This window comes from Nelumbo lutea, chromosome 8 (assembly GCF_056320005.1).
Source record: "Nelumbo lutea isolate HS-2025 chromosome 8, American lotus-T2T, whole genome shotgun sequence".
NCBI classification, from domain to species: domain Eukaryota; kingdom Viridiplantae; phylum Streptophyta; class Magnoliopsida; order Proteales; family Nelumbonaceae; genus Nelumbo; species Nelumbo lutea.
Genome location: NC_142691.1, coordinates 11,804,533 through 11,813,365, shown reverse-complemented (window position 1 = coordinate 11,813,365; position 8,833 = coordinate 11,804,533). Strand labels below are relative to the sequence as shown.

Genomic DNA, 8,833 nt, shown 5'->3' with positions numbered 1-8,833 from the left:
AAATAATTCTGATTGTAGCAAAATGCGTAGGCTTTGAGGATGAAAAGACAAAAATGCCATTCTGAAGATCATCCTTTGTAATGGTTTGTTCGTCTTTTTTCAATATTATTACTTTTTTCTTCTTTTTCGGGGGAGGGTGTGGGCTTGGTTTATCCAAGCAAGATGTGCCTCAATCGCCACAGTGACCATGGTATCCTCATCCATATCAGATTATGTCAAACGGAAGCATGGAATCAAGCCCCACCAGAGTTTGAACTAAAGGAAGTAGGCCGAGTGGAGAAAGCAAATAACTTTTGCTTTTTGATTTTTGAATGGGCTGTGAAATTCATGCCAATGTACATTTGCACGCAGTAGTTTGAACTTTGAACAGATTTTTTTTTTTGTTCCACACAAGTACAAGAAAGAGGCAAAAACTCTACTATGTGGAGTCAAACAAAAAAGAATGTCAAAGGATGCAACAAAGTTGGAGTGGTTTTACATATCATTGATATCAACCAAGTTTCTTGGATTTTTCTGTTTGGATTCAACTTTGAACCAAAATAAATCCAGGGGTTTGTGAGGTCTAAGCCCCAGGAATGTGTTAAACAGGGTGGGAACTGTAGTGGGAGTAGAAAGTTTCTAAATTCCACCTTTTGAATTATACTTTGGAAACTAACATATGAAGCTTTAGGTCGAGATTCTTGGAGAGACTAATAATCTTGAGTTCTATGGAATTGGATTGGCATTAGAATTTTCAATTGCATTCCAAATTCCACATTAATGGTCCAAAAGAAAATGGGCTTGTTTACATGGTCCATTTCCACTACATAATTAAAGAGAATCTTCATATTCTTTTGATTGATAGTAATAAAAAGGAAGCCACTAGGCGTCTAGCCCCACTAATTAGATTATTATATTAATGAATTGATATGTGACATCTTGAGTTAAGATATTGTCTTATTAACAGGATTACATCATCAACCACACTCCCAAGATGGATAAATTTTTCATTAAGTCTCTGTTGGTAAGGTGATTAATTCTTTTCAAGAGATCGACATTGTCAGACACAATGTGAATATGATGGATAGATTACTCTTAGGGTATATTCTTTTTTGGACTTTGAGAGGGGGGAAAAGTTGGTTAATGGGATTTTGATTTTCATTGATCAAGAATCCATGTTTTTTTTTTTTTTCAGATTTATGTGAAAATTAGAGAAAGTCTATTTTCCTGGGTATCGCTTACCCGGTTAAGTGATACCCATCTCCTAAGGGGGTGAATAACTTTCTCACATTGGGGAAAAGTTGCCAACACTTGAATGGGATAAAAAGATATCTTTTAATAATGGATTTTTATGGATAAAATGGTCATTGTATTATTTACATGAAAATTAAAAGAATATAGATAAATGCACTTATCCAGGTAAGTCTTTCCTAAGAAACACTTAACTGGATAAATAACTTACTGAAAATTGAACGAAGACTTAAAATCAATATAACAAGAGTGGAAACATTGGAATGAAGGATAGTCATAGACCATTCCAAAGGGTGTAGAAGAATGGTAGATTGGCAGTTGGAGCATTGGAAAAATTATTGTTTATCAAAATTTACGGGTGGATTTTGATCAGTCAAAGTAAGTCTTTCCATACTATATCTTTCTTGCATCGTAGATTTTTCCCTTAATTTGTTCATTAACAGTAGTGCGTACACTTGAACGTGATGCCGCTCACTTCCCTAGTGGGGTGGTTCGACATTTTGTCATATTGCAGCGTGGCGGATAGTTGTTGTCACGTGTAAATGTATAGCCACCAATAGGAAGAAATTTTAGAATTCAGCAATGCTGAATGAAATGGCATCTCTATATGGAAATAAGAGAGCCCCACAGGCCAGAGCCTTTCTCATGTCTGTCACACATGATATCTATGTATGTGGAAATGAGACAGTTTGGTTGTCAGTGGCCTTGCATTCAGCATTCAGCACTGGCTCCATGATTAGGGATTGGATTTAGAAGTTTCAACTGAAATATCAATGTGATTTGAGGAGGGCCCGACAAATCAATTGATCAAATTCTTTCTTGAAAACTAAAAGAGATTTCTCTTGAGACAGAAAAAAAAAAAAAAAAAAGAATTGGGATCTTTTGTTACATCACTATCTCAGGCGAAGAAACTCCTCTTTGTTGTTCCATTTTAGCTCTGATTTGGCTTAGCAGTGTGGCCACTAGAAACCCCTGTTATTATTATTATAAAAAGAAAGAAAAGTAATCACTGTAGATGAGCTCATTTTAAAGATGTGAATCCATCTTAGTATTTCATCAATTGTAGAAATATGCTACGATGTTAATGGACCAATTTTGGGTTAGACCCTATTCAAATCAAAATCAATTTAGATGGATTGAATGAATCAATAAGACATATTAAATTGGACCAGTTCAGATTTAATGATCCAAAGTATTTATTGAATTGGATTGAACCTGATCCATCTGTAATGGATTTCTATTGGATTGGGTGGATTGAACAGTCCAACCATGGACCAATTTTGGGTTGCTGGAACCAATCTAAATTAAAGCTAATTTGAACAGATTGAACAGTCCAACCATGGAATTGGACTAGTTCAAAATGGTCTACAGTATTCATCAGATTAGCTGGACCTGATCCACCAGTATGAATTTATATTAGACCGGATCAGATTCCAATCTGATCCAATTAACATTGCTAGCGGAAACACTTGCAGACCAATCCAATTAACATTCCTCTCAATCTCCCAAACCCGTTAGACCAGCCCCGACCCGTCCCACCCATTAAACAACTTGACGTTGAACAAAGGTTTTCTTCTAAAAAAAATCTCTTAATGCTTATAGTGTGAATTGAACCTGGATCAATTGATTTTAATAATAACACCAAGTCACTTAACACTACTTTAAGCCACTAAACCATCCCACCCTTTGTATTATTTAATGAAATAAAATAGATTTTATCAACCTTTGTGTTCATCAAAACAATCAATACATGTATATGATTAACAATTTCAAGTAAAAAAAAAAAAATTAAAAATAGCATTTGATAACTAAATGAAATAAACAATCTATCAAATCCAAATTTACATCACATGATGATTTTAATCCCAAGAAATTTATACAAATAAAATATTAATAATAGAATAATTATCTTTATACTTAAAATTTATAAATTTGTGCATGATATATAATATAATAGGTTCATATTTATGCATCCGGGTATTGGGTATCAGATACCATAAATTCAAAACCCAAACTCGTCCCAAACCCTATAGGATTTTGATAAACGGGACCTGTTAGGGTCAGGACGGGTTAGATACCCGAAAATTCCCACGAAATTACCATTCCTAATTAGGATTGAAGGTTACACCTTAGACGAAGAAGGTTATGTTAATAACTTTAAAGTTGGAATTAGAATTGGAATGGTTCATATTGAAATTGGAATGGAAACCAGAATTAACTGGAATTAGATTTGTTTGGTTCATATTGTAATTGGAATGGAAATCAGAATTAACTGGAATTAGATTATGGTCATTCCCTCAATTGAAGGAATGCCATTCCACAAGGCTCATTCCCATTCAGCCCAACCAAACAATTGGAATCAAGAATAGATCATTCCGATCCAATTCCGGATCTCTATTCCCGCAAACCAAACGGATCCTCTTACTAGATCAACTTTAATCAGAAAATAAATAAGCATGAACAGTAGACCAGCCAATCAGGTTTTACAGTTCAAATGAATAGAAAAGATGGGATTTTCTGGTAGATGGAATAAGAAACAAGGAATACCTATCTATCTAAGACGGATTGACCAGCTTTTAACAGTTTTCTATCTAAGAGGGATTTGAATTCAAAGGCTGTTGGAACCGGCTTTGCCATGACCGAAGCCGGACTCTTCAAATAGGAGGAGAACAACTTTTGGAATTTACATGGCGATGGCGATGGCTCGGCTGAGAGCTTAGTCTACTAATCAACACTTTCAGATAGGAACGCTTAGGAGTTAGGGCCACCACAGAATTGAGGACACTGTAGTTCTCTGTCACTTTGAACGAGAACCTTGTTGTTTCATGTCAAGCATCAACTGATCACAGAAAGTTTCATAAGTTTATGATAGAGAATGACCAACCTACATAGAGATCTGCTGCTGTCAATCCATGAACACAAAGACAAAGAAGAGAAGCAAGAACAATGATATAAAAGAATGCTCTGAAAATCAATATATAAATGTTGAAGATCATACTATAAGAAAGAAAAGAAACTAAGTATAATGAAAAGTGATGAAAAAAAGAGGCAATAATAATAAACCCACAAAGCAGCAGCAGTAGCTGCAGAAGGCAGAAGAGGTGCTACCAACTTTCAGACCTGCTACTTCTTTTTCATGAATCTGATCCCTATACATTTCCCGCAACCTACTCTTTCTCTTCTCTCTACCAATTTATTCACAACTCAAACATGCATCACAATTCAAATAAATATGGAGGGAATTTCTCTTCCCTCTCTTCTTGACTTCTTGTCGTTCTGTTCTCTTTTTTATTTCTTTTCCCCGTCTCTTCTTTCCCAATAAATGAGCCGCCCAATACAGAGCACGTATTGCTGGAACCCATGGATCATTGCACCAAAATTTCTACTTCTATTCCTTGCTCCTCGGTCTTCCTCTGGCTTGATGAGGATTGAGGATTGTCTAGAGAGATATAACAAGAGACGACAGAAAAGAACTTAAAGAAGAGGAAGAAGCTATGGCAGCTAAGATAACTGAAAAGTCTGTAATATTTGTTTCTTTTTGTCTAACTGAGAGGAGGTGGAAGGAAGAAAAAAGGAATCAATAGTAGGGAGGAGGTGGCGGAGATGCGTATGGAATCCCAATAACTGGTGGCAATGGGCCGTCATACACAGGTGCTGGTGGTGGTGGCGGAGAATTGTGAACCGGCGGTGGTGGTGGTGATGGTGATGGGGGTGGCAAGTAATGGACTGGTGGTGGCGGCGGTGGTGGTGGTGGGGAAGCATATTGATGAGCCGGTGGAGGTGGCGAATGTGGTGGAGGAGGTGGTGAATGATGGGGTGGAGGTGGTGAATGATGTGGTGGTGGAGGTGAACTATGAATTGGTGGTGGCGGAGGAGGAGAACTAGGTGGAGGCGGCGGGGGAGACCCAACATGGTAAACTGGAGGTGTGGGAGGTGGTGACGGTGGTGTTGGTGGTGGTGGTGGTGGTGGTGATGATGATGGAGGAAGAGGCGAGGGTGGTGGTGGTGATGGAGGAGGAGGTGAGAGTGGTAGTGGTGAGGGGGGAGGAGGTGAGGGTGGTGGTGGTGATGGGGGAGGATGTGAGGGTGGTGGTGGTGATGGAGGAGGAGGTGAGGGTGGTGGTGGTGGTGGGGGTGGCGGAGGAGAGTAAATAGGTGGTGGGGGGGGAGAAGGTGGCGGTGGAGAAGGAGGTGGTGGCGGAGGAGAGTAAACAGGTGGTGGGGGTGGAGAAGGTGGTGGCGGTGAAGGAGGTGGGAGCGGAGGAGAGTAAACAGGTGGTGGTGGGGGTGGCAGTGGCGGCAAGTAAACTGGAGGTGGAGAAGGGAATGGGATGGGAGGTGAAGGTGGTGGCGGAGGAGAGTAAACAGGTGGTGGTGGGGGTGGCAGTGGCGGCGAGTAGACTGGAGGTGGAGAAGGGAATGGGATGGGAGGTGAAGGTGGTGGCGGAGAAGGCAGAGACGGAATGAAAGGAGGACATCTGAAAGCACTACAATCCACACGATGAGACAAGAACGACTTACATACCCTTGCCTGCCTCTGCGTCGGCCTCCTACGCAGACAATTCCTACGATCGTCAACGTCCGTGATATTCAAGCAAACTGGTGGTTCACCGGTGAAGAAATTATACGAATAAGTGAAGTTCTGCAAATTCGGAAGTAAACAGATACTACTGGGTATATTCCCAGAGAGCATGTTGTGAGCCACATTGACCTGCTCCAAGCTCACCATCCCCCCAATAGAATCCGGCAACGGCCCCATTAACTGATTGAAGCTAATATCTAACACCGTCAGATTCTTCAACAAACCAATCTCCTTGGGCACGCATGAGCGGAATCCATTGTTCATCAAAATAATCTCGTTCAGAGTCTTTGACATGTTGCCCAAGCTGGCTGGAACACATCCATGAAACTTATTGTTCGCTAGAACAATCACAGAAACCGGCGAGTTCCCAAAATTATCCGGTAGGTTAAAGGCAAATCTATTGTGGTTGATGAAAATGGCATCCAAATCCTTGTCAAAGAGCTCCCTAGGGACCTTACCTTCGAACTCATTGAACCGAATATCAAGATACTTGAGCGAAGGCAACCGGAGAACAACCTCCGGGAACTTCCCGGCAAACCGATTGTTACTAAGATCCAACTCATACAACAATGCGAGACTCACCAACTTATGAGGCACAGTGCCACAGAACCTGTTGGAGTTGATATGAAACAATGCGATGTCAACAAGCAACCCTATCTCCTCAGGGAGGTAGCCGGCAATATCGCCATGGTTGAGATCAATGCCAGCGACGGTCCTGATAGAGCGATCATCGAGCGCATTAGCGCAAAAGACGCCGGTGTAGTTACATACATCAGATCCGACCCAATTACCAGTCAGATTCAGAGGATCAGAGATCATGGCCTTTTTCCATGCTTGTAACGCAATGTAGGCATTCCTTAATCTAGGATTTTCAAAGACCAACGAAGGATCGAGTTTCACATAATGCTCCCCTCTGTTATAGAACTCGTCTCTGTAGTACAAGAGCTGCCTTTGCCTAATATATCTAGTTTCGATGTCTGTGAGACCGCCGTTGTTAGAAATCTGGATTTGCTTTGAAGAGGCAGATTTAACAAATGAAGAAGCAAAGAAGATGAAAGTAAGGTAGACAAGCAACTCCTTCATCTCACCACATTGAGCATTTGGTGATCCTTCTATTTCCTTTTATCTGTCGAAGTCAGGCTTCAAATTTCAAATGTAGAAAGGAATCAAATGAGAAAAGATGAATTACAGATAGAAAGAATGAAGGGAGGGGATTTTTCTGGGATTTGGAGAAATAACATCAAAGACAGCTAAATCACAATTTCTTTGAATCACATTCCCACCCAATCCAACAAGTTAGAGCTTTTAGGCTTGCATTTGGCATTCCTTATTTTAAGGACTTGTCTCCTTTTTACAATTAAAAATTCAGTTTTCATAGGAACATTTTAACCTTAAAAGGAGATGAGTCCTTGAAATAAGGAATGCCAAATACAACTATTAGACCAGATTCCTCATTTCTTCTACTTTTTCTACTCTTATTGTCTTCTGTCTCTCTCTCCCCTATATATATATATATATATATATTTTTTTTTTTTTTCTTTTTTCTTTTTTCTTTTTGTTGTTTTGTTATGGGTTTCTTTGAATCACATTTTCACCCAATCCAACAAATTAGAGATTTTAGGCTTGCATTTGGCATTTCTTATTTTAATGATTTATCTCATTTTCACAATTAAAAACTAAGTGTTCATAAGGACATTTTAACCTTAAAAAGGAGATAAGTCCTTAAAATAAGAAATGCCAAATGCAACCTTAGACTATTAAACTGAATTCTTCATTTCTTCTTTCTTTTTTACTCTCTTATCTTCTCTCTCTCTCTCTCTCCTATATATTTGTATATTGTTTTCTTTTTCTCCTTTTCTTTATTCTGAGTTTCTTTGGATCACATTCCCACCCAATCCAACAAGTTAGAGCTTTTAGTCTTACATTTGGCATTACTTATTTTAAGGACATATCTCCTTTCTACAATTAAAAACTCAGTGTACATATAAGAAAATAATGAGGAGTCCTTATCTTCTCTCTGTCTATCTCTTATATATTCTTATATTGTTTTTCTTTATTTTGGGTTTCTTTGAATAGCATTCCCACCCAATTTAACAAGTTAGAGCTTTTAAACTTTCATTTGACATTCCTCCTCCATTTTGAAATTAAAAACTCATTGTATATAGTAACAATTTAATGTAAAAAATAAATAAATCCTTAAAATAAGGAATGTCAAATGCAGCCTAAACTATTAAACTAAATTTATTATAATTTGGGAAGTGTTAATAATTAATTAGGTCTAAAAAGGTAAAAAAGCTAAAGAAAACAACGTCGTTAAAATAGCCCGTCGGAGATGGCCGGAATTCGTCCGGCGTTAGTGTCCAAAAATAGAAACCACTTCTTGAAATTGCTACTGGTTTTCTCTATCTTCAGTCTCGTGAGATCTCAGAAAACTTTTCTTTTGTGAGTTGTGAGATTTCATGTTAGTGCTTGACGGGGGTGACCGGGTGAGTAAGCAAAAGAGCGGGAAGACTGGAGAGAGGGAGGGTGTCCGACTCCGATATACCGTATGCCGATACTTCGAAGAGTAAAATACCGATATGCCGGGTGAGTAAGCAAAAGAGCGGGAACACAGTCTCCATGGAGGACTGTGCAGGAGACCCGAACTCAAGAATCACTGCACCGCGTCGAAGCCGGTGACATTTCAAAAGTGGAAAGGGAAATAGAAGGAAAAGGAAAAGGAAAGTGGACCCCGGTTCCCAAACAAACAAGAAGTCAAGAAGAGGAAGGTCGGTGTCCATTGTCCACGATTGAATGCCGTGTAACACACGGGCCATGAGTGGGAGAGGATGTCCATCATCTTCAGAACATGAACATCATTCAATGTGCCACCATGTACGAATTTATAATGGTACATTCATCTCCCGAACCAGAAGGTCTACACTACCATATACTTGGGTTGATAGTCCCAACTCCCAAGCAGTGTCTTTAAACCATCGTTGATTCGGATGGTTGGACCATTTGGCTCAGGAGTTGTTTAGA

At 39.3% G+C, this 8,833-nt stretch overlaps 1 pseudogene across 1 annotated transcript; it reads right to left on the bottom strand.

Moving 5' to 3' along the window:
* Positions 1-4,182: 4,182 nt before the first annotated feature.
* LOC148842733 (leucine-rich repeat extensin-like protein 4 pseudogene) lies at positions 4,183-7,031 on the bottom strand (annotated as a pseudogene). The gene has a single exon (XR_016103617.1). The product of XR_016103617.1 is annotated as a leucine-rich repeat extensin-like protein 4 pseudogene (transcript).
* Between the last annotated feature and the right edge of the window lie 1,802 nt (positions 7,032-8,833).